We start from the raw sequence: 26,625 nt of genomic DNA, 5'->3' as shown, positions 1-26,625 counted from the left end.
TTTTTGTCTTGTGAGTCGAAAAACCTCCTCCTAAGACTACTCTGGCAATTTTTGATTTTTTTGGAAACTATTTTGATGCAAGACTAGCCGTAACAGGCTGACAAAAGTCTCCTCCTTCATAGTGTTTTGTTTAACATGTGCATTAACCCTTATTTTCCCAGCCGATGCAGAAGTTCTGGCAAATGAAATGAACAACTTGGCTGAGAGCAGCCAGCGAGAGAGAGAGGTTCAGATGGCTGAAACCTTTTGATAAGAGGATTTGAATAGGTTCTGACTGACTTGGTTAGTAACTGGAGTGGATCGGAACCATGGATTAGGACGTCAGAGAGATGGTGTAAGAACGCAGCATGCCAGATACAGTGTTTAGAGATTGTGAGCTGCATGTTTTGTTCCTGGCTGAAGGCCATTCTGGAGAGCGTTGAGTTTGTTTTAATTCCTCTGTGATTCTGATATAACCTGAGGTACAGATGGATATGGTGGTTCATGGACTTTTGTTGGGGTGGGATTGCGCACCCATTAAGAGCAATCATGCTGACAGAGGCATTAAATGAATGACATGATGAACCTACAACTTTTTGGAGAAATCGACACCACAGGAGTTTTTTGTAGTCTTACATGTTTTTCGTTGTTTGTGTCAGTATGTTTGTTTCCTTTTCTGTTTGTTTACTAACATCTTTAGTCTTCAGAAAAAAAAAAGACGTGGCACGCATGTTACCTTTGTTTGAATAGGGCTGACTACACTATGGATGCAAATGTTTCAAAATTTACAATGGATTTTGTCTGGAAAGGTATTGGACACTTTCTTGAGTCACAAGATGGGTTACACTACAGAGGGCACAGAGACTCATTTTACACCTAAACTTCAGAGGGACGGATGGCGTGCAGCTGCTGAGATGCAGACATTAAGGAAGTGACTGGATGCCCACTGCTTCAGATGAGAACAGGCCACTAGCAGTGATGGGGTGATGAAAGGTCATGGGCTCATCGGACAAGACTGATGAAAAAAGATAAGTGAACAGACACACCAGACTTCTTATTCACAATAAAAAATTATGAGCAACTAATTTAAAACAAGTTGATTAATACAGATCCATGAATAATATATTTGGTTTACGGGGATCAACAGGTAGATGTTATACTTTTCTAAACAACACGGCAGTAGTTGGGGATTTTTTTTAAACAGTAGTGATGGCAAAAACATAGTTTAATTATAGGGATAACTTTATCGACAGGTTGTAACGGTCTACTAATTTTCTCCATATCATCAGGGGGTGAGCTTGTTGGGATCTGGAGCTGTACCACCTTCCTCCAGCAGAGTGCGCCGTGGGTCTCCTGGAGCTGGAGTCTTCCAGCACACCTGAGATGCATCTACTCATCAAGAGACCTGCCCTTTATAACCAGCTGCCAGACCTTGCTTCGACGCCGCAGTGTTGACCTAGTTTGGTTAGCGACCTGAGCCCAGAACCTGAAGAATCTTAGCTGTCTCTTGAGAGAGATCAGATTCTAACCCTCCCTTGTTTTTGCCTCACAGGAAACCTGTCTCTAACCTGAAGCTCTGGATGAGCTTAACCTGCCGAGATTGCCCTCGTGAGCCAAACCTGAAGATTCCTATGTGGATTCCCCTGCTGCTCTTAGTTAAGAGCTGGAAACTCTGATCAAGGTCTGCCATTAAGGTCAGAAGCAAGACGCTGCAGCTGCTCTTGGACTCTGCTGAACAAACAGTCTCTGGACCCAACGGTTCCCTCTCTCTCAAAGAGAAGCCCGGACTCTATCAAGGTACCGTATTTTCACGACCATAAGGCGCACCGTACTAAAAGGCGCAGTCTCAGTTATGTGTCCCATTTCTGTATTTAACGCACACATAAGGCGCACCGGACTATAGGGCGCGTTTTTTATATACAGGTACATGTCCTCTACTACCTTTAAATAGCTCTACTGCGTATTTAAAAATACAGCGGGGGCAAAACTGAGTATGACTGTGCTTTATTCATGTATTTATTACAAAGTATTAATCAAACCTGGGAGCTGACCGTGAGAGATGACAGGGCGCTGTGGTCACTCCTAAATTAACTTAAAATCCTGAAACCTGCCGACAGAATATGTTCGCTTTTATTACCGGTATCCTGGTGCCTGCAGTTTAAATAATTTAGATGAAAAACACCTGCCAGCCACCGCGTGAACCCGGAGGCTGCCCAGCCTAGAGGCTGCTGTTGAAGGGATTTCTACTGTCGGCGCACCGCTGGTATGTGGGAGTCTGAGCGCCTCCGACAGAAATAGATAATCTAGATGAACTGACTGCAATTATTAAGTTTTCAGGTGGACTTTCTCACTTAAAAAACATATTAAAACTACTTTATTCCCACTGATCACAGCAAATATAGCTGCAAGATTTAGATTATTTAGATGAAAAAACACCTGCCAGCCGGCGCGGTGAAGAGGAGGAGACCCGCCCAGAGGCTGCTGTTGAATTAAGTTTTCAGGGAGAAAAATAGAGCGGGAGCAAAACTGAGTATGTTTGTGCTTTATTCATGTATTTATTACAAAGTATTAATCAAACTCATCAAAGTCATCATCCTCTGTTTCTGAATTAAACAGCTGCGCTAAATCAGACATGCCAATTTCCCCTTCGCTGTAAGAGTCACTTTCCGTGCAGCGCGGCTCCTCAGAAATAATGCCGGCTTTTGCGAAAGCTTGAACAACAGAGCCAGCAGACACGTTAGTCCCAGCATCTACAATCCATCCGCAAACGGTGGCATAACTTGCCCGGCGCTGCCTTCCACTTATCGTGAAACTGTGGTCTCAGTCTGTCATCCATCGCTCCCACGCCGCTCGCAGCCTTACTTTGAACGGCTGGTTCACACCGATGTCGAGCGGTGGAAGTTCCTTTGTCAGACCCCCGAGATAACGGCGAGCACAGCGTTTATTTTTTTTCACCATATTTTTCACATCAGCTGTGAGATGGGCACGCATGGAGTCACATTTTAAAAGCGATGGTGATGCGTGGAAAAAAACCACCTGGTCTCCTCACATACACCTCCCTCATCCACGCTTTCATCATCTCCTCATCCATCCAGCCCTTTCATTTGCTTTAAAATCATATGTCATCAAAGTGATGTGTCTGTCTCGCTGTCAGCTCCCAGATCAGCTTCTCTTATTGGTTGATGCGGCGCGTCCACCAGCAAAACTTAAATTTTTTCCATCTCGAGCAGCAGCGTTGGCGGCGCGCTCCCGACTCGCTGCGCCTGCTGCTCAAAACGCGCTGCGGGACCTTTTGCTGCGTCTATATGCTCGTCAACCGTTGACTTTGCATGTAAACTCGCTGCTTCTGCTGCACCTGCTGCGTCCGGTTCACAGCGAGCACAGCATTAATTTGTTTCACATCAGCTGTGAGATGGGCACGCATGGAGTCAGATTAACAGCGATGGTGTGGTGATGAGTGGGAAAAAAAAACACCTGGTCTCCTTACATTCAGCCACTCTTTCATCATCTCCTCAATGAGGTGGTCTCAAAAGTCGCAGTTGCAACACACATAGGGCGCACCGCACCAAAGGGCGCACCGCACATTTTGAGGGGGGAAAAAAGACGTTTATGTGCGCCTTATAGTCGTGAAAATACGGTATACTCCTGAATTATCAAAGACTCATAACTCATCAGCCTGCTTCCTAATCAAACTATCATCTCTGCAGACTTCAGTGAGCCACCCCGGACCAGTTCCTGATCCAGTTCATGATCTTGTGTTTTGTGCATAACTCAATAAACTCTGTTTAACTTTTACCCAGCCTCCGTTGTGTTCAGCATGTGGGCTAAGAACCTAAAACCCATCATGACAGAGCTAATCTTAAGTAAAGGAATAAAAAGAGGATTAAGAGATGTTTTACTATGTTATAGAGTTGACTGTTTTTTTTTTTTTTGTTTTTTTTTTGATAAATTGGTTGGTCCGTTTTAATTAGCAGAATATTAAAGGGACAAGTTGAAACTTCAACATTTGGGAATAGTAAAGTAGCAACAACAAAATGCACTTTAGGATACATTAGAACATTTTCTGAGTGAATGTTTAAATCAAATGATGACATCTTTCAATATAAGCAATACTAATGAAGACTTAATGAGTTAATGAGCTTATGCCAATTCAATATCAGACTCAGGATGTAAAACTTCACCATTTATTTATTTATTTTTTGTTATTATTATTATTATTTTATTTTATTTTTTTAACTGCAAGCTGATTTAAAGATAGCATTACAGGAGCTATATCTTTTGGGGATACCATATTGTGGGGATGGGTAACCATACATTTCATGCACAAAGAAATGAGAACACCTGAATTTACTTCACCTACAGCTGCAATCAATACTTAGATGGAACTGCACACTTCATACGATAGTTTATTGGAGATAAAACATATACGAGATTATGTTTCCTGCACATTTATGGATCTGGTCAGGGGTCCAGATATGGCAACAAACTATTGACTAGGTCTGGGGATCTTAGAACAAATTTGTTTTTTTGTTTTTGGTATTTGTTTTTCTTCATAGGAGAATTTTTTTTTTTTTTGGGGGGGGGGGGGTATTTCCAATGGACTATAGCTGGACACTTTGATTAGAGGGGGTGCAGTCGAATTCAGCATTTTCAAGAACTGTGAATTGCCAAGTGTAACCCACCTATGAGTTATCAAATGTATTATTAAACTAGGTCCGAACAGAGCTCGACTGAATTAACTCAAACAGCCACAATAAAAGCACAAACACGAAAGGGTTTCAATTATGAACTGTAGTTTAGTAGAACTTGTAGACACAAAAGGTGATTACAGATATTGGCAAACAAAAGAAAAAACTATAAACAGAAAGGCACCTTTTAAATCCCCAATGTCTTTGTTTACCCTAGGGTTTCGTTCCCTTTTAATTGGTGAATGAGTCTGTCTAATGGAGTGCACTCCTTAATCCTGTGTCTGAGTTCAGCAAGTATCCATGCAGGTTGCTTGATACAGTCCTACCACAGCAGATAGTCCATCTGCTCGTTGCAAGTGTGTGTAGGCTCTGGTTCCACGGCTCAATTAGGTTGGCTCACCATCTTACAGATTCTTCTCCACGGACCTTGACCGTACATCAAAAGACCGGACCGATTTGCATATACACTGCAACAGTGTGATGTCACAGCTCAATCCCAGCGCGGTCAAAAGGCTTGTCCGCTGCCGTTGCAGCACTTGTCTTCTCTAGTCCAAAGTGGCACTGGATTCCTCCTAAGTTACTGAACGTTTTATCGTTGTGTTAACTCCTGTACTCATTACGTTTTGTTAAAGAACTCTTGTGTCTATGTGCTCGCTCGGCTCCAGACGGAAAAAGGAAGTAAGGAGGTAGCGCACAGACACAGTGGCTGAATGTGACATTTCATTGGCTGCTACATCTTTCCTTCAACTCTGCTTGGTTAAGCTGAACGACGTTACATGACATTTTCAATTGATTTTCTTAATATAAACATGAAAAACTAATAATGAAACAAAAAATCTACAAAAATAAATGAAAATGTGAACAAAATAATAATATTTTTTGCTAGGTTTATCATTAATACATCATGTGCATTGTTATTTTGTTAGCCAGATTAGACAGAGCAGAAGGCCTTCCTTCACATTGTGGATGTCACGGTGTGTACGGAGGTAATCTAATCAAGACAGCCTTCGTGTCTTTAAGAGTACACAGGATATGGGCGCATCTTGGAGCCGGTCTGATAGAGGATAGCTATCTGTAACCCTGAAGCATAGAAGCAAGCTGCATGAAGTTCAAGACATGGAAAACGTATCAGTTTCTGATACGGACAGCTAAGCATCCACCTGATGCAGCACATAGACTCACAAAGTATAAGAAGCAGGAGATGACCTTAATCGGGGCTCAAACTTTGCCGGACACTCGCGGACGTTATTTTTGAGACCACAGCTGTGCAAGCTCTAAGCATTTTTTTTCTGTCCTGTAACGACCTGATCTGGAATAAACTCTGTTATTTTTTACTCCTGTTTTATAGTCCTTTTTATATGGTTTTACCCAGTTTGAGTTAAGAGTAGTAAATAACTTGCTCCCAGGAAAAGAACCGGTAAGGGGGCCCCCGGGGCGCTACAGCCTTTCTTCCAAGGGGACAAATCCTCTTCATTTTAACATTTTTATGTAGAAATCATTCAACTGAAATCGAATCTTAGTTAAACCGGGTTTTTTACACCTGGGTTACACCCTCCCCTCCTTACATGACATGAGTCCCCTCATGTACTTCATTTATCCTGTTACCTTCAAACGTATCCACTACAACCTTATTAAAGCCATCAAACATGGTCTGGAACAAGGCTAAAACAGGGTTACCCAGGGTAGGATACGTAAACGTCCTAGATGGTTTTCTTTGCTGATCTGGCTTTCTCACAGTGTCATTTTTTTCTGCAGAAACATAGCTACTATTAGTAGCTGGTGGGCCATCCTTCAAAAGCACATTCAATCTCTGCCCTGCAGCCTCACATTCAAAATCAGCGTGTTCATTAGGTGAACTGCTTAAGGTGTCTCACAGTGATTTTGTTTAGCACTTTTCTCTGACATCCAACGGTCATGCTTTCTGTGTTCTTATCAGGTTCAAATGTAGGTATGCCCCTCTCCATGCTTAACTCCACAGTTTCTTTTCCCACATGTGCTTGCTCTTTAAGTGTGTCATCAGGTATATTTTGAACCTAATTAGATATGTCACTTTCTGATAGGTTTTCAAATACAGTGGGTATTCCATTCTCAAGTAGGTTGTCAAATCCGGTGAGTATGCCATTTTCAGGTGGCACTTGATCTTGTACATTTGTTGGACTCAAAACCTCAGACAATCTTGTCTCAACTGTGACCTTTGTACCAAGGCGTGTAGTCTTCATCGTCCTCTCACTCAAAACTCTCCAACTCTGTTGCACACAATATATACTTTTGACTCCCAACGATCAGCTAATTTGTGCTTGTTGCGGAGGCAGAGATTCCGCACAAGGACTCTGTCCCCTGTTTCAAGCGTAGCCTCTCTGACCTTGGCATCAAATTGTTGTTTATTTTAACAGCAACTTTCTTTGAACTTTCAGAGGCAATCTGATAACTCTTTTTCAGATGAGCCTTAAGGTTTTTTACATACTGCGAATGGGGTCAAAGAACTGTTTTTAATCGGTAACCCAAAGGCAATGTCTATAGGCAATCTGGGTTGACACCCAAACATAAGTTCATAAGGAGAGAACCCTGTAACGTCATTTTTTGTACAGTTGTATGCATGAGTGAGAGGCCTTACGTGATCACGCCATGTGCTCTTCTCCTTAGGTTGAAGGGTACCCAGCATACTTAATAATGTACGGTTAAAACTTTCCACTGGGTTTCCCCTAGGATGGCAGGGACTTTCTAACTTTACGACAACCAGCTAATGCACAAAGTTCTTTTATTGTCTGGGATTCAAAGTCTCTTCCCTGGTCACTGTGGAGCCGTTCGGGGAATCCATAGTGGCTTAGGAAGTGCTCCCATAGGCATTTGGCAACTGTACTGGCCTTCTGATCTTTTGTAGGCAAAGCAACAACATATTTTGTGAAATGATTAGTTATAGCCAGGATGTCCTTGGTGTTATGACTGTCCGGTTCCAATGATAAAAAGTCCATACACACCAATTCCAGGGGTCTGCTTGTTTGGATGTTAACCAGAGGTGCAGCCTTGGCTGAATGACTCTTTCTCCTCACACATCTCTCACACTGTCTGATCTTCGTCTCTACATCAGACACCATTCTTGGCCAATAAAATCTTGATCTGACAAGCTCGATTGTACGCTCCATACTCAAGTGTCCCATTTCATCATGGAGACTGGTAAGCACAGATGGACATAGTTTGACTGGTAAGACAAGTTGCAACACTGGTCTATTATCACATTGACTTCGCCTGTACAACACTCCATCTTTCATTTCAAAACGGCTAAACTCTCTGAACATCAACCGACTTTCAGGTGATTCAGGTTTCATGATGGTACCAGTGCTATCTCCAGACTCAATCAGTTCAATTTCTTTAATAATGAGGGGGTCTTCCCTTTGCAGTCTGGCTAACTCATCCCTACTAAATCTGGGGACAGTGGAAAAACCTTCCTGTAACTCATCCTCTTCAAAATCAAGAGGAATAACTGCAGGATGGATAGCTAGAGACTCTACAAGCCAAGGTGAAGAAAAGTTTGTCCCACTCTCAACTATGTGACCTTTACAAGTTGCTTTAACAGCTCCTGCAGGGCAGTGATGATCTTCAAGACTCAGATGATAGGAAGTAAAATCAAGAATTCTTTTACTTTCATCTTGTGATTGACCATCGTTAACAAACTCTCCATGAGGTCTTCTAGATAATGCATCGGCACCCTGGTTCTGCTTGCCTTCTCGGTAGGTAATGTCAAACGTATGGGTGGACAGCTCAGCTAACCAGCGATAGCTCGCCGCATCCAGTTTTGCCGTAGTTAGTACATACCTCACCGTGTTATTGTCTGTAACTACAGTAAAAGTATTTCCATACAAGTAGTCATAGAATTTTTCCGAAATAGCCCACTTAAGTGCCAAAATTTTTTATATGTGGGCTGGATATTTAGCCTCACTATGTGATAAACCCCAGCTAGCATAAGCTATGACTCGAGTCTGCTCATTCTGGACCTGATACAATGCTGCGCCCAGCCCAGTAGCACTAGCATCAGTGTGGACTATATAGGGTAGCTTAGCATCAACATATCCTAACGCAGGGGCAGTTGTAAGCTTGTCAATTATAGTGTCAAAGGCCTTCTGACAAGCGGAAGTCCATCTCTCAGCAAACAGCTCTTTAGGGTGGTAGTATTTGCTATCCATTTTTGTGGTCTTTTGTCTCTTTAGTTGGTGGGTAACCAGCAGTAAGACTGTTTAAAGGTTTTACAATCTTGGCGTAGTCTTGGACAAATCTTCGATAATATCCAGAGAAGCCGATAAAAGACTTCAGCTCCTTCAAAGTTTTGGGTATCGGCCAGGTCTTAAGGGCCTTCACTTTTTCTGGATCAGTTTTAATGCCATCTCTGGAAACAATGTGCCCCAAATATCGGACGAAACTTACATTTGTCTGGTGATAATTTAAGGCCATTTTCTCGCAGTCAATTCAAGACTTTTAATAAACGAGCTTTGTGTTCCTCCAGAGAATCAGAAAACACAATTATGTCATCAAGGAAAACCAGCACTTCATGCAAATGCATGTCACTCATGCACTTTTCCATCAATCGTTGAAAAGTGGATGGTGCATTAGTTATTCCTTGTGGCATGCGGTTACATTCATAAAACCCCAAGGGGCATACAAAACCAGTTGTATGCTTATCGTTCTCCTCCATCCCTAATTGGTAATAACCAGACGTTAAGTCCATTACCGAAAACCATTGAGCCCCAGCGAGTACAGAAAAAAATTCCTCCAAGTTAGGTAAGGCATATGCATCCTTAATGGTTTGGAGATTCAACCTGCGGTAATCTACGCACAGTCTCACATCACCATTCCTCTTTCTGACCGCCACGATAGGAGAGGAAAAAGGGGATTCAGATTCTCTAATGATCCCGGCTTCCCAAAGGGTTTGAAGATGACGTCGCACAGCTTTATAGTCGTGTGGATTTATAATACGTGATTTTTGTTAAAAGGTGCTTCGTCTTTCAATTTTATATGGTGCTTGACCTTTGTAGCATGTCCAAAATCAAGCTCATGCTGGGCAAACACATCAGAATAGTCCTTTAATTTTTGTGAAATTCTTGTCTTCCAGGTTTCCGGAATTGAAGAAAGTTAAACTTTAACTCTGTGGTTGCATCTGTCTCTTGTTGGCTAACAGTGCAGGGTGTTTCTCGCAGCTGGTAACTGTAGGGGGCTTCATCATTTAGAGGAATAGGCACTTTGCTAGGATGCAGCTCATGTAAAATGTTGTCAACGGTTGATAGCTCGGCAATGAGACAGTGTTTTGGCAGGCTTATGTCATGGTCTGTTTCATTCCTTAGTGCTACGTTCACTTTGTTTGGACCTTATGTGGGTATTGTAACAAGACAGCGGTCTGCAAAGATCCCACCAGGTAGGTTTGAATGCGTTGGTTCTACAAGTAGTGTCCACTGCTCATTACCTTCTGCTCTGGTACTTACAAAACCTTGCAGAACAACTTTACCACGGGCTGGAATAAGCTCAGCTGTACTGCCTCTGAGTTTGACAAAGCCAATTGTTCCGCTAGAGTGTTGTTGACGTCTTCCCTGCAAGGTGTTTTACACCTGGACATAGCTGCAAAGCGTTGTGGTTTTGAGAATGTCTTCATCACAGTATTCCTCATATAGGGAGTCCAATCTGTTTGTTCCTATGAGGACAGCAATAACGCTGTTGGTGCGATTATCTGGCACTACCAAAGCTAATGTTTGAATTTCAGGAGCTGAGGCTATGAACTCCTTGGGGAACTTCACGCTTATCCCTACATAACCAATGTAGGGTACAAGCAATCCGTTTGCTCCTTCTACCTCAAGGATATCATTTATCGGCTCAATTTTATACTCGGTAAGATACTGGTCATAAAACGACTGAGATATAATTGTGACCTGTGAGCCAGAACCTAACAAACAGTTGCATTCTTTTCCATTAACTATGACTTTTGCAGTACATTTCTGTCCAACCGGTCCTTTTGGAATTTTCTTCTGTGACTTCACTGCATGCTCTTTTAGTGCTGCTGTTAATTGAGTATTCAGTTTTTGTTTGGGACTTTTCTGTGTGCCAGCTCCTATTAGTCCTATAATAGAAGCTGCTACTCGTTTAAAGAGGCATCCTTTGGAGTGTTCTCTTGATCTTAAACTTTTTGCCTCTCTCGCAGCTCTTTCTTTTTAGCATCAACCAATGTAGCATTTGAAGGGTTGGAACAATTGGTGGCCACATGCCCATCTTCCCCGTATTTAAAACAATACCCTGGTCTAGGTCTTGGGTTTGTCTGCTGGGCTGAGGGGAGTATTTAAGGTTTAGGCTTGGTTTGTTGAGTCTTAGTTATTTTGGGTTTAGATAGTTTTTCAGACTTAAAAGCAGAGAGAGCTGCAATACTTGCTATCTGTTTTTGAATTTGATCCATCACTGAAAGTACACTATTGTCGTGATATTGTGAGCCATAGTCATCCAACGGACCTACACACACAGCTTGAGTGTTAGATTGGACTTTAGTTTTTGCAAGAGCCAAATGTTGAATCATTCTGCATGCATTAGCTGCTTGCTTATCCTCTTCTGTGCATAAGAGCAGTAGGAACTCTGAAAAGGGTGGGGGATTCTTCTGCCTCTGTTCTAGCTGGATAGTTGTAATTAAAGCATTATTCCAGCACCCTCGCCAGAACTGTTTAAGTAACTGCCTGTCTGCATCGCTAGTACTAACAACTTTCTTTTTCACAACATGACTTAGAGAGGCCTGCAACCGGTGAAGATAGCTAGATGGTTTCTCTCCTGTATTTTGATGCATATTGAGAAACTTAGCAAACAATTCATCCCCATCCTCTACTGTTCCATAAGCTGAGTCTAGCAAGTCCAAGTATTCAGTTGGAGAAGCATGTGGTCCTAGAGGTTTCACCACCAGTACAGCCAGGGATAAGAGACTATCAACAATTTTTTCTGATTAATTGTGCTTGAGACACAGCTGGGTCAGTCAAGTAAAATTCAACGCTGGACCTCCAAGTTTCATAGTCAACTTCATGGCTTCCAGATTTTCCGGAATTGAAGAATCGCCAAAGTTAAACTTTAACTCTGTGGTTGCATCTGTCTCTTGTTGGCTAACAGTGCAGGGTGTTTCTTGCAGCAACCAAGTTTCATAGTCAACTTCATGGCTGGGACATGGGATGCGTCCTGAAAATGATCTCAGTTTAACTTGTGAGGGCAAGTGAGATGCAATTTCTGTGCTTTTCCCAATATGCTCCACTACTACCCGTTGCACTTCAGGTGTGCTTAGATGATCCTGAGACAAGTTAAAACTGTACATCGCTTTTGCTGGCTTGGGTGAAGTTATGTGAGCTGTAGCCTCATTGTACGACTGGGTTCCAGTAGGAGTTGGGTGTAACTGGCTACTATAAGGAAAAGGTGTGATATGTTCTTGGTTGAGAGCTGGTTCAGCAGTGGCCACATGGAATATGGTCACTACACTACCAGTCTGTTGTGGTTGAGGAGTATTTGGTAGTGGGGTTGCCTCACAGTTTTCCTCGTCCTCTGGGTTCATTGCTCTTTTGAACCTTTAAAGTTTCAGTGATTCTGGTCAACTCCTCTTTTAAAACATCCTCAAAAGCCTTCCCACTCATTTTCACAATGTCTTTAAGCTCAATCAGAAATGTGCGAGTGGTTTCTGTTCCAACAGTACTGCTGTAAACGCTGGCTAGTGTTCTTACAATGTGGATGACAGGGGAATCTGCAAGACATGTTCTTTCTAATGGCAATACAGGTTGAAATGCCTCCACAGCTTCACCTGATTAAACTAAAAAATAACCTGAGTATTGAACTCGGACTGTGCATCATCAATGACAATCATGCGGCTTATTTTACCCTACTGTTTGAAAAGATCACTTATTTCTTCATCTTTAGGGGTACCAGTAATACCACTGACAATAACAGAGTTTAATACCTTCCTGTACAACAATACCCATTTTTGCAATTGCAGCAATAACTGTAAAATACTTACAAATTTAGGCTGAAACAGTCGGGACATTAAGCTGTGGCTGTTATCTTAAATTTTCAGAGCTCTCCTGGCTGGCTCGCCAAATTTACTTATGTAACCCACCTATAAGTTATCAAATGTATTATTAAACTAGGTCCGAACAGAGCTCGACTGAATTAACTCAAACAGCTGCAATAAAAGCACAAACACAAAAGGGTTTCAAATATGAAATGTATTTTAGTAGAACTTGTCGACACCAAAGGTAATTACAGATAGTGGCATACAAAAGAAAAAACTATAAACAGAAAGGCACCTTTTAAATCCCCAATGTCTTTGTTTACCCTAGGGTTTTGTTCCCTTTTACCGTATTTTCACGACCATAAGGCGCACCGTACTAAAAGGCGCAGTCTCAGTTATGTGTGCCATTACTGTATTTAGCACACACATAAGGCACACCGGATTATAGGGCGCAGGTTTTATATACCGGTACATATCCTCTACTACGTTTAAATACCTCTACCGAGTATTTAAAAATAGAGCGGGAGCAAAACTGAGTATGTTTGTGCTTTATTCGTGTATTTATTACAAAGTATTAATCAAACCAGGGAGCTGGCCGTGAGACAGACTCTGATGACACAGAGCGCTGTGATCACTCCTCTGAAACAGTTTACTGACGCATAAATTAACAGTAAATTAACTTAAAATGCTAAAATCTGCCGGCAGAATATGTTCGCTCTTATTATCCTGGTGCCTGCAGTTTAGATTATTTAGATGAAAAGCACCTACCAGCTGCCGCGGTGAACCACGAGGAGGTGACCCGGCCAGAGGCTGCTGTTGAATGGGATTCCTACTGACAGTGCACCGCTGGTATGTGAGGGTCTGAGCGGCAGAACGAATATTAGAAGGCACGATGGTAATCTGACTGCAATGATTAAGTTTTCAGGTGGACTTTCTCACTTAAAAACATATTAAAACTACTTTATTCCCACTGATCACAGCAAATATAGCTGCAAGGCAAAGAAAGGATAGAGTAGCTCCGCCCAACGCGCGTCAGACACACTTTTGCACCGTGCAGCCAGAGCAGCAAAGCTGCTTCAGCCGCGCGTCAGAACTAACTGGTACAAGCAGCAAAAATGAAGCAGCAGACGCGATTTTCCTGCTCGTGCTGCTTCCGGTGTGAACGTAGCATTACTTTGAACGGCCGGTTCACACCGATGTCGAGCGGTTGAATTTCCTTTTTTAGACCCACCGGAATAACAGCAAGCACAGCGTTCATTTGCTTCACCTTGTTTTTCACATCGGCTGTGAGATGGGCACGCATGGAGTCACAGATTAACAGCGATGGTGATGAGTGGGAAAAAACCACCTGGTCTCCTTACATTCACCTCCCTCAGCCACTCTTTCATCATCTCCTCAATGAGTTCTGCATATAGCACATACCTGTTCTTTTATACACAATCCACGCCCACACTTCCCCCTTTAACGTTCTCATGGTGGTCTCAACAACATCCGCAGTAACAACACACATAGGGCGCACCGCACTATAGGGCGCGCCGCACATTTTGAGGGGAAAAAAAGACGTTTATATGCGCCTTATAGTCGTGAAAATACGGTAATTGGTGAATGAGTCTGTCTAATGGAGTGCACTCCTTAATCCTGTGTCTGAGTTCAGCAAGTATCCATGCAGGATGCTTGATACAGTCCTACCACAGCAGATAGTCCATCTGCTCGTTGCAAGTGTGTGTAGGCTCTGGTTCCACGGCTCAATTAGGGTTGGCTCGCCATCTTACAGATTCTTCTCCACGGATCTTGACCGTACATCAAAAGACCTAACCGATTTGCATATACACTGCAACAGTGTGATGTCACAGCTTAATCCCAGCGCGGTCAAAAGGCTTGTCCACTGCCGTTGCAGCACTTGTCTTCTCTAGTCCAAAGTGGCACTGGATTCCTCCTAAGTTGCTGAGCGTTTTATTTAACTCCTGTACTCATTACGTTTTGTTAAAGAACTCTTGTGTGGTGTCTATGTGCTCGGCTCCAGACGGAAAAAGGAAGTAAATAGGTAGCGTGCAGACACAGTGGCTGAATGTGACATTTCATTGGATGCTACATCTGTCCATCAACTCTGCTTGGTTAAGCTGAGTGATGTTACATGACATTTTCAATCGATTTTCTTAATATAAACATGAAAAACTAATAATGAAACAAAAATTAACTATAAAAATAAATGAAAATGTGAACAAAATAATAATAATATTTATGTAGAAATCATTAAACTTAAATCGAAACTATTAGTTAAACTAGGTTTTATACGCCTGGGTTACACAAGTTTTGGGAACACAGAGGCAAGTCAGAGTACAATCCTGTGCTCTGAGCAGACGAACAATTAAATATGACATTTCCTTTTGAAGGGAGGAAAATTTTTGACGCTCTGTTCCTTTCTACCTCTATGTGATACTGCTGATGATGTTGGGAGCTGGAGAAGTTCCACCTTTTCTCCAGCAGAGTCCGCCGTGGATCCTTCTGAGTGAGCCTCCTGCACAGCTGCAGCCCATCAGATCATCAGAGGATCCACTATATAAGCTGTCTTCAGACCTTGCCTCAACGCCGCAGTGTTGATCCAGTTGGTCAGCGCCTAAGCCTAGACTCTCAGTGAATCTTTTGTGACTTTGAATCCAGCCTGGATTCTAACCGTTGTCTCTGTCTTCCAGGAAACCAGTGTCTCCTCTGAGAAGCTCAGGAAGTGCTAACCTGCCGAGCTGACCCTCAGAGCCAAACCTGAAGAACCTCAGTGAACTTCCATGCAGCTCAGGACTACGAGCTGGAAAACCCAAAGCCAAGGTCTGCTCAGATCTAGATGTAAGACGCTGAAGCAGCAAGCGGACTCTGCTGATCAACTCCTCTCCAGATCCAACAGTGACCCTCTCAAAGTAATCAACAAGAACCCTCAAGGTACAATCAGTAACAATCAAGAACGCCAGCTCCAAAGTGCAACGCTAACTGAACTGTCTCTCACGCAGACTCAGGTGAACCAGTTTCCAGGCCCGAACCAGAACCAGTCAAAACAGTGTGCTTGTGAACAAATAAACTTGTTAACTTTTACTCCTGTGTCCGTCTAGTGGTGTTCTGCATATTTGGGTCACTCTTAGAGTACCCATCATGACAGATGACACAAACAAAAACTTTTCCTTCAGGGGGTGTGGAGACACCTGGGCCCCAAGATGCTTAACCCTTTAAAGCCCGATCCAAGAATAAAACAAAAAGTCCTTATTTGGCCTTTTAAGAAAATATGTAAAAAGAAAAAACAGAAATACATTTTTGATATTAATAATTTATTACTATGCGATAAGTCAAGATTATTTTTTGTGTAGTCTTCTGTTCTCTGTTATCAGGTATATCTGATTGTGTAAAATAGGATTTTGAGCAAAGTTTTTACCATTAAATTATGCAAAAGGTGTCAGACGCAAAACATTTCAGAAACCGTATGTAACAAATATGATACATTTGGCATTACAGGGTTAATGTTCAAGGCTGCTGTGGTAACAGAGGGTAACCTGATGGATATTGAACTGTTTTACATGTTGGAGAGGATCACTGCTCTAAGATACTTTCTCTTCCAAGACCAGCACTAGGATTTCTCCTGACCAGTTTTCCACATAAAGATTCACTCCCTAACACACACACGTGGTTGAGGTATCGAAGGACACACAGGGGCCCACAGGGGAAAGATGTTTTGTCTGACAGGGGAGTTTTAAAGAGGGGGAATTGCACCAAGCTGGTTATTCTTAGAGATTAGAGAACTTTAATTGCTTTCTCATGGGCAGAGGATAAGAGTAAATAAAAAAAAAAATGCAGTTATAAGTTTAAAAGAAACTGAAACTTCATACACTGTGATGTAAATAAAGTTTTCGTTAGGTAATCCATGAATTGAAAAGTACAGTGTAAACCAGGGTTAAATGCTTTCTAAATATTTACAGGTTCCTTGAATAACATTATATTAGTTGCAGTAATTTTGAGCTTATAATGTTTGAATAGACTGAAACAATCTGCTGAATAAACATACAGTCTACAGATGTAGAGAATGTACTGAATTTCAGGATGATTTAAGGGATAAAGTGAAAGTAATAGTGGATAAGAATATCTGGTTGTGACTGCACTTAGGTTTTGAGTAAATGAAGAATTGCTCATTAAAGACACTGCTCATTCTGATAAGAACATTGACTGCACTCTTTTTGTGTCGAAGGATCCCGAAGGAAAGGATTGTTGAAGTGTAATGAGAAGACTCCATGAGAACCACCCCGTGGATTCAGCATCTATCTGCCATCGGACTGCAAGAAGACCAAAGCGGCTGTGGAGGAGGCCATACGAGACTCTGATTGATTAATTAGATTGATGAGTGATAGAGATACTGAAAGAATTCATCAGCGACAGTGATGTTCATCATTTGCCTTTAACTCGGGCCAGGATTATTTTTGATTTTACCTAATTGTTATTTATGTTTTGATTTACTTTGATTTTGTTTTGATGAAAAAAATGGAAACATGTTGCTCCAGACCTACCAAGATCAAGTTTTATGCCAATTTTTCTTTGATGTAGAAAGACTCAGAACCTGATTGGCTTAAAGGTTCTTTAAGTAGTTGGTAAGGATAATTGTCAGATTCAAAATGGTTTTTTTTTGCTCAGATTGGCTGAGAGTATGATTGCCCTGGGGTCAGCCCGGTTTTTACTACCTTTCAGAGAAGGTAGGGTTTTCCGGTGGAGAACGGCCCGGCCTGTCCTGTGACGTCCTCGACTGTGACTGAATGATTGGTAAATTGGGATGGATGGTTTATCCATCACATTTAGGAAGCCTCCAGGTAGGAGTGAGAGTAGATTAATTTGCCGGAAAGTTCAAATAAAAGTGTCCTTTTTTTCTATATCAGAAGGAAAAGCTTAGATCCTTGTGGTGTGTGTGTGTCTGTCTGTTTATATATTCTTCTACTACCCGCGTTAGGTTTTTAATTGTTTCTATTGAGCGCGCTTATCTGTATCAGAGAAGTTGGTAGATTTCTGTAGTCCTCGTGGAATGGATCCCGTTCTCCGCTTCCTGTTGCTTGGCTCGCCACTGAACCATAGAAGGTTCAGAATTCATGCAGATCGACTCCTGATCCAGCAGAAAAATAAAACCAATCTACACACATGGTGTAGAAAGATACTTCCATTAATACTATGTTCATTTACTACTCTTACTCTGATTCTCTGCCTAATATTGGTCTACAAACATAAGTAGTGATGTGTTAATACAATTAAACATTAAGAACTTTTATTCTTAACATAAATGAACCTCTTCTTTTAAAGCTACAGTGTGTAATAATTACAGGGATATACAGTCAGAAATGTAATATATTATACATAACTATGTTATTTATCATCATCTACGAGCTCAGCCTCTTAACCTTAATATTTGCGTTGCCTTAGAATTCGTTATTTATAATTACATAGGAGCGGGTCTCGCAGCCAATGAGGCAGACATCTTTGGGCTACGGCAGCGCAGAGCCAACAAACTAGCGATTGCGACATCGCCCATTACGCTCGAAAATAACTACGGCAAGTTGAGAGAGATGAACTGAGACGGTACTGAACAATAGATGGCAGTATTATGCCTGAGAATACTATCTGTAAAATTATCTATGTAAACAAACCTCATCACTTGAGAAGGTAGGTGATGCGGACGTCGTGGAAGACATTTTGTCCCGTAACGCTCGCCGTACTGTTGGGGGGGAGAAGCGGTGGGGGGGAGATGTTCATGTTGCTGCGGTCTGCAGTCTGGACCTTAGATGTCGCTAAAAATTACACACTGTAGCTTTAAAGCAGTATTTATATCAATTCCCAGCTTTTAAATCAATATTTTTTTTTTAACTGAATCATTATGAGTTTGAACAACCACAATGAAAAAGCATTATGTACATGAAACAGTACATTAGAAAAATTTCTTACATCTCACTATCACATTTATCTCTCTCTTTGTCTAATGACATAGAAGCAGAGGAGGCTACCTGTGCTAGCATAGCAGCTACCCGCGATTAGCGTTAGCACGCTAATTAGCTATCTCTTCGGTTATTCTTTCACCTCACAAAATGATACATAGTACCATGGTGGGTCACACATTGGATAAAAACTCCGACTGGTTTTGTGGAAACGTCTCAGCAAGAACATCTTCACATGTCCTAACTCCAACAAGCTAATAACCGAAGCCTAGCATCTTATCACTTAGCTTAACTCTTACCGGAGTTCAGAGGGCTTAAATGTGGTTGAAATCAGGGGCGGATTTAGGAAATTTGGGGCCCTAGGCAAAGACAGGCATGGGGCCCTCTGAATTGAGAAGACAACATATAGAACAGACCCATTATACAGATACAGAAATTTTAATAGAATAGACTTAGATTATTTATTCTACCTTTTGTCCCTCTCTTCTTATCCTTTCTCTTGTGGTTTTGTTCTGTGTTCTTTTGTCCCTTTCTCTAGTAGTCTAGGCAATGGCAGGCATGGGGCCATCTGAAATGAGAAAACAACACACAAAACAACAGGTCAATTATACAAATTGACATTTTAAGAGAATAAATATGCATTGTTTTACCTTTTATCACTCTCTTCCTGTCCTTTTTTCATGTTGTCTGTTTCATCTTAATCTCTCTCCCTTTTGTCCTTGTCTTTTTTCTTATTCTTTTGTTTCTTTTACTCATATTCCTCGTTTCCCCCTTTTCTCTTCTTGTCCCCTTTTCTTGTTGTTTTCCTCTTAATGTTTTGTCCCTTTTTCCTAGTAGTTGTATTCTCCTTCTCCCTAAAATTACCTTTTTCTAGCCTTGGCCTCAGCAAATCTTGCAATGAGAAGATCCATATGCACTGACTTCCTGACTTCTTGCTCAATGGAGAGAACAGCAAGTGCAGACAGCCTTTCCTGTGACATTGTTGACCTTATATATGTTTTAATTAGCTTCAGCTTCGCTAAAGTAGAAATTTGAGGATGTCATGTATCTTCAAGTTTGTCTGTGTCTGTAACTCGGAGGAAAGAATCTCTCTCTCATATATATATATATATATATATATATATATATATATATATATATATATATATATATATAAGAAGAAAGAGCAAGAAAGAGCGGCAGGTATGAAGAGCTGGACAGCACCAGACCCTGACATGATCCACACCTACTGGCTGAAGAAACTAACCGCACTTCATGCACGCCTCGCAGCACAAATGAACCAACTGCTGATGGATGGGACCCACCCAGAATGGTTAACCCAAGGACGGACAATCCTGATCATGAAGGATCCGCAGAAGGGAACAACCCCATCCAACTACCGGCCAATAACTTGCCTATGTACAACATGGAAGCTCCTGTCAGGCATCATAGTGGCTAAGATGAACAGGCACATGGCTCAATACATGCACCCTTCCCAGAAGGGAATAGGCAGCAACACCAGAGGAACCAAACACCAGCTACTAGTGGATAGAGCAGTCACCCGAGACTGTAAGACCAGGCAGACAAATCTGTGCACTGCCTGGATTGACTATAAGAAAGCCTATGACTCAATGCCACATACATGGATACTGGAATGCCTGGAAATGTACAAGATCAACAGGACTCTAATAGCCTTCATCAAGAACTCAATGAAGCTGTGGAAAACAAGTCTGGAAGCCAATGCAAAGCCAATAGCACAAGTCACCATCAAGTGTGGCATATACCAGGGTGATGCACTATCCCCGCTGCTGTTCTGCATAGGCCTGAACCCCCTCAGCCAGATCATCACAAAGACTGGCTACGGATACCAATTCCGAAGTGGAACAATCATCAGTCACCTCCTCTACATGGATGACATCAAGCTGTATGCCAGGAGTGAGCGAGACATCGACTCACTGATCCACACTACCAGGATCTACAGCAACGACATTGGGATGTCATTCGGACTGGACAAGTGCGGTCGCATGGTCTCAAAGAGAGGGAAGATGATCAGAACCGAGGGGGTTGAACTACCAGAAGGCCACATAACAGATGTTCAGGACAGCTACAAATACCTTGGGGTGCCACAGGCTAACGGAAACCACGAGGAGATGGCAAGAAAGACTGCCACAGCTAAATACCTACAAAGAGTAAGGAAGGTCCTGAAAAGTTAGCTGAATGGGAAAAACAAGATCCAAGCGATCAACACATATGCCCTACCAGTCATCAGATACCCCGCTGGTATAATAAACTGGCCAAAGGAGGAGATAGAGGCTACTGACATCAAGACGAGAAAGCTCCTCACAATGCATGGAGGGTTCCACCCCAAATCCAGCACTCTGAGACTGTACACCAAGCGTAGCGAGGGAGGCCGAGGGCTAGTGAGTGTCAAGACCACTGTCCAGGATGAAACAACTAAGATCCAGGAGTACATCAGAAAGATGGCCCCCAAAGACAAATGGCTCGGTGAGTACCTGAGGCAGGAGAAAACAGAAATTGAGGACAAGAAAGAGGAAGGAGAACCATCATGGAGGGACAAGCTGCTGCACGGCGTATACCACAGACAAATAGAAGAAGTGGCTGATATCAAAAAATCCTACCAGTGGCTGGAAAAGGCTGGACTGAAGGACAGCACAGAGGCACTAATCATGGCAGCACAAGAACAGGCACTCAGTACAAGATCAATAGAGGCCAGGGTCTACCACACCAGGCAGGACCCCCGATGCATACTGTGCAAAGATGCCTCTGAAACAATACAGCACATAACAGCAGGGTGTAAAATGCAGGCAGGAAGTGCATACATGGAACGCCACAATCAGGTAGCTGTCATAGTGTACAGGAACATCTGCCATGAGTATGGGCTGGAAGTCCCAAGGTCAAAATGGAAGACACCTCCTAAGGTAGTTGAGAATGACCGAGCTAAGATCCTATGGGACTTCAAGATCCAGACTGACAAACAGGTGATGGCTAACCAACCAGACATCGTGTTGATCGACAAACAGCAGAAGAAGGCAGTAGTGATAGATGTAGCAATCCCAAGCGACAGCAACATCAAGAAGAAAGAACACGAGAAGCTTGAGAAATACCAAGGACTGAAGGTGGAGCTAGAAAAGATGTGGAAAGTAAGAGCAGCAGTGGTGCCAGTGGTAATTGGAGCACTGGGGGCTGTGACCCCCAAACTGGGAGAGTGGCTACAGCAGATTCCAGGTAAAACATCAGAGGTCTCTGTCCAGAAGAGTGCAGTCCTAGGAACAGCTAAGATACTGCGCAGAACCCTCAAACTCCCAGGCCTCTGGTAGAGGACCGAGCTTGAGAATGACACATACCACCCCACGAGGGGTGAGAAAACATTTTTTTTTTTTATAAAAGGTGCATGTCACAGGAATATGGAAGCAAATCGTTACCATATTTAAAATGATAAAGCATTTTCAGAAATGCTTTTTCATTTTAAGAATGTGGCTGCATTGTTTGACTCATAAATGAAATTAGTAATCAATAATCCTGTTTGCATTTTCATTTTCTTCTTCAACACTGCTCATCCTTTTACTTAATTAAAATTAAAAAGAAAAAGACATTTAAAATTTATTTTTCAAAATGTTCCCCAGCAAATACATACCAAAATTCAATTTGTGTCATGATGGGTTCACTAGTGAGACCCAATTATGCAGAACACCACGGAGACGGAAACAGAAGTAAAAGGTTTAACAATGTTTATTTTCACAAGCACTGAATTAATCACTGGTTCTGGTTCAGGCCTGGGGAACTGGTTCACTGGAGTCTGCGTGGAAGACAGTTCAGTTAGCGTTTGCTCAGAAGAATTTGATTCAGACAGTTCCAGATTTGTACCTTGAGGGTTCTTGGTTTAAGCCTTGAGAGGGAAACTGTTGGGTCCGGAGATAGTTTGTTCAGCAGAGTCTGTTAACTGCTTCAGCGTCTTACTTCTGAGAGAGAGCTGACCTTGGCTTGAGTTCCAGCTCTTGGTCCAGAGCTGCATGGAAATCCAGAGAAAGGCTTCAGGTTTGGCTCAGAGGGCAGGCTCGGCAGGTTAAGCTCTTCTTGAGCTTCACAGGAGAAAACAGGTTTCCTGGAAAACAGACAAAGGTTAGAATCCTGTCTGGATTCTAAAGTCAACGAAGGTTCTCAGAGATACTAGGCTTAGGTGCTAACCAACTGGATTAAACACTGCGGCGTCGAGGCAAGGTCTGAAGACAGCTTAAATACTGTGGATCCTCTAATGATGGAATGAGCCTCAGCTGTGCAGGAGGCTCGGCTCAGGAGGATCCACGGCGGACTCTGCTGGAGGAAGGTGGTACCTCTCCAGCTCCCAACAGTACCCCCCCCTCAATGACCGCCCCTTGGCGGTCCGGAAGATGTCGATGGACAGGAACGCTCGTACTCCTCGATGAGTGATGGATCGAGGATGTAAGAGCCAGGAACCCACTGGCGATCCTCCGGGCCGTAGCCCTCCCAGTCAACAAGGTACTGCCAGACGGGAGTCCACGATCCGGCGGACAGTGAAGGCAGGATGACCATCGACTTCCAGGGCGGGTGGAGGGGAGTCGGATGGTGGGCACAGAGGACTTGAGACTACTGGTTTCACTTGGGATACGTGGAATGTGGGATGAATACGGAGAGTCGGGGGAAGTTGAAGGCGTATGGCTGATGGGTTGATGACCTGGGAAATCTTATATGGACCAATGAATTTTGGAGAAAGTTTGCGAGACATCCCCTTGAGGGGGATATCTCGAGTGGACAGCCATACCTCTTGGCCCACGGAGTACTCAGGGGCGGGACGTCTTTTGGTGTCGGCGAAACGTTTGATAGCCTCGGAGGAATGGTTGAGGGTTGTGATGGTCTCTTTCCAGATGCGTTGGCATCGTCTGATGTGCTGGTTGACTGACTGGACCGATATCTCTCTCTCATCTGCGGGGAAAAGTGGAGGTTGGTAACCGAGACTGACTGAAACGGTGACTGGCCGGTGGAAGCAGACTTGAGTGAGTTGTGGGCGTATTCTATCCATGTGATGTACTGGCTCCAGTCTGTGGGATTGTTGGATGTCAGGCAACGAAGGGTTGATTCGAGCTGTTGATTCATCCTCTCAGTTTGACCGTTGGACTGTGGGTGATAACCGGAGGTTAGAGAGGACTTGCAGTCGAGAGCGGAACAAAATGCCTTCCAAACTTGGGAAATGAACTGGGGACCACGGTCTGAGAGGATCTCTTGGGGAATGCCATGTAGTCGGAAGACGTGTTTTTCCAGGAGCTGAGCGGTTTGAAATGCCGTGGGAAGTTTCCTGAGAGGGATGAGATTACAGGATTTCGAAAATCGATCAACGATGGTGAAAATTGTGGACATACCTCGGGAGATGGGAAGACCAGTGACGAAGTCGATGGCAATGTGGGACCATGGGCGCGAGGGGACTGGAAGAGGTTGTAACAGGCCTGAGGGAGGTTGGTGTGAGGCTTTATTTCGGGCACAGGTGGAGCAGGCCAACACATATTCCTTAACATCTCTGTGGAGAGTTGGCCACCAGAAACGTCTTGAAATTAAGGCGACGGTTCTGCTCACCCCCGGATGGGCGGAAAACTTAGCAGCATGCATCCACTGTATCAGGCGAGATCTGACGGAAGAAGGTACATAAGTTCGGTTAGTGGGACCGTTACCTGGGTCAGGTTCTGTAGCCAGAGCGGAATTAATTAGATCGGTGATCTCCCAGGTAACCACTCCAACAGTGCATGATGCGGGGAGGACAGGTTCAGGCGTCTCGGGTTGATCAACGGAGTATAGACGAGAGAGAGAATCGGGTTTGACATTCTTGGATCCGGGTCTGTAGGAGATAATGAGGTTGAAACGAGAGAAGAAAATGGACCACCTAGATTGACGGGGATTGGCTTGTTTTGCTGACTGGATGTAAGCAAGGTTCTTGTGATCTGTCCAAACGAGAACCGGGTGCTCAGCTCCCTCCAGCCAGTGTCTCCATTCCTCCAGTGCCAACTTGATGGCCAGTAGTTCTCGGTCTCCAACATCGTAGTTTTGCTCTGCGGAAGAAAGTCTTCGAGAGAAAAAGGCACAAGGATGAATTTTTTGATCAGTGTCGAGTCTTTGAGATAAGACAGCTCCAACGCCAGAGTCGGAAGCGTCTACTTCGAGGATGAATTGTTTGGATGGATCTGGCTCAAATCTCAGGAGGATCCACGGCGGACTCTGCTGGAGGAAGGTGGTACCTCTCCAGCTCCCAACAATTTGAAATGTAAAATTTGAAAATGAAAAAGCATTTCTGCTTAAGAATGTGGCTGCATTGTTTGACTCATAAATGAAATTAGTAATCAATCATCCTATTTTTGCATTTGCATTTTCTTATTTAACACTGCACTTTTATGCCATAATTAAAGAGAAAACACAGCGGACATTGCTTTTTCGTTTTCATGGTTTGCCTGCAAAGTACTGTCCACAACTCTAAAACGAAAAAGCATTCTGAGCGGCGGGGGCAGCAGAGTGGGGTCAGCAGCCGCTCTTCCTACACACATTAAAGCAATGTTAATACAAAGCTGTAAAGCAGAGTGAGATGTTGGTAATAACTTCCTTATGTTTTTTGAATGTATAACTTAAATTATTAAGGACTAAAACACCTCAAACTTATGGGTGATTTTACAACATTTAAAAGCCTGAGATTTTCCTGAAATTCAACATAAAAAAAACACCTAGATAATTGATTTTTGATCGTTTGTATCAAATCCAAATGAAATTAGAAACTTACTTTAAAATGACCCATCTTCAATAAGGTAAATAAATACTTATCAATATAGGGGGAACGTCCCCTTTGACGGCTTAATACTCACTATTTGTTCAACTCCACACGATGGATCCTCCTCAACAGGTGCTGCTGAGTTTTCAGCTGCTGGTTGCTGCTGCTGCAGTGAAGAAGCCGAAGTCAGTCATTTTCGGTAACTTTGAAAGCAGCTTTCTACTTTAATTCTTCTTTCTCCTCCTTTCAGAACCGCTAGGGTAACTTCTTTTCATCTTTCTTTTCTTTCCTTTCCTTTCTTTTCTCTTCTCTTCTTCTCCGCTCTGCTCGTCTCGTCGCGCCGTTTGTTTTCAAATAGTTTGCTGCCGTGTGTTTGGACCTTTCTGCCCATGCACAGCAAATGGACTGAACCAATGTAGTGGACACTGTAGGGGGGGGCCCGAGACACACTTAATATTATAAGCATTCTAATGGCATTTTAGCGAAAGGATTTTCATCAAAAACATAATTAATGGGCACAAATAAGTAATAGCTGTATTAACCATACATGTAAAAGGAGTTTTAGGGGGCCCTCCAGGAACTTGGGGCCCTAGGCAACTGCCTAGTTTTGCCTAATGGTAAATCCGCCCCTGGGTGGAGATTTACACAGGTGTGAACAATCTGCTAATAAAAGGCCACAGGTTGCTCAGGTGAGCAGTGCTGCACTTCCAGTCCTTTAAAGATGGCAGCGTCAACAGGTTATGGGCCCAGAAAGGAGTTTGGAAGCCGATGGAATCGATTATGCATTGACAAAGATGAAAAGAAGTATGAGTTGTGGGAAGCAAAGTTTTTGGCCCACTTACAGTGGGTCCTGGTTGGAAATGGACAATTCACTCACGCTCTCCGTGTTTCACCAATTGCGTGAAAAACATGTGCCTACTATAGCCACTAGATGGCAGTCTGAGTCCATTTCGGCGTCCCTTTTCAGACGTAAATGCCCCATTAGCGCTGTGGGTGGAGAACAACTCCACCCCCTTCAGTTTCGGTTTCAGCTAAAGTATCTCTCTTTGAGTGTTTTACCTGAGAGTAGGTGGGAAAAAAATCATATTTGTAATTAAATATAACTAGGTCTACGTCATCAGTGTCACCAACACCGCAATGATTTCAGCGCAGCCAGCCGCGCAGCGATCAGACAATAATTGATCTGTACAATGAAAATAGCTGCATGAGCTGGAAAGCTGTAGAAAGCAACAATATTTATAC

Source organism: Cyprinodon tularosa, unplaced genomic scaffold (genome assembly GCF_016077235.1).
Source record: "Cyprinodon tularosa strain WSP-4 unplaced genomic scaffold, ASM1607723v1 ctg452, whole genome shotgun sequence".
Taxonomy (NCBI): domain Eukaryota; kingdom Metazoa; phylum Chordata; class Actinopteri; order Cyprinodontiformes; family Cyprinodontidae; genus Cyprinodon; species Cyprinodon tularosa.
Note: the sequence above shows the minus strand (reverse complement) of the source record.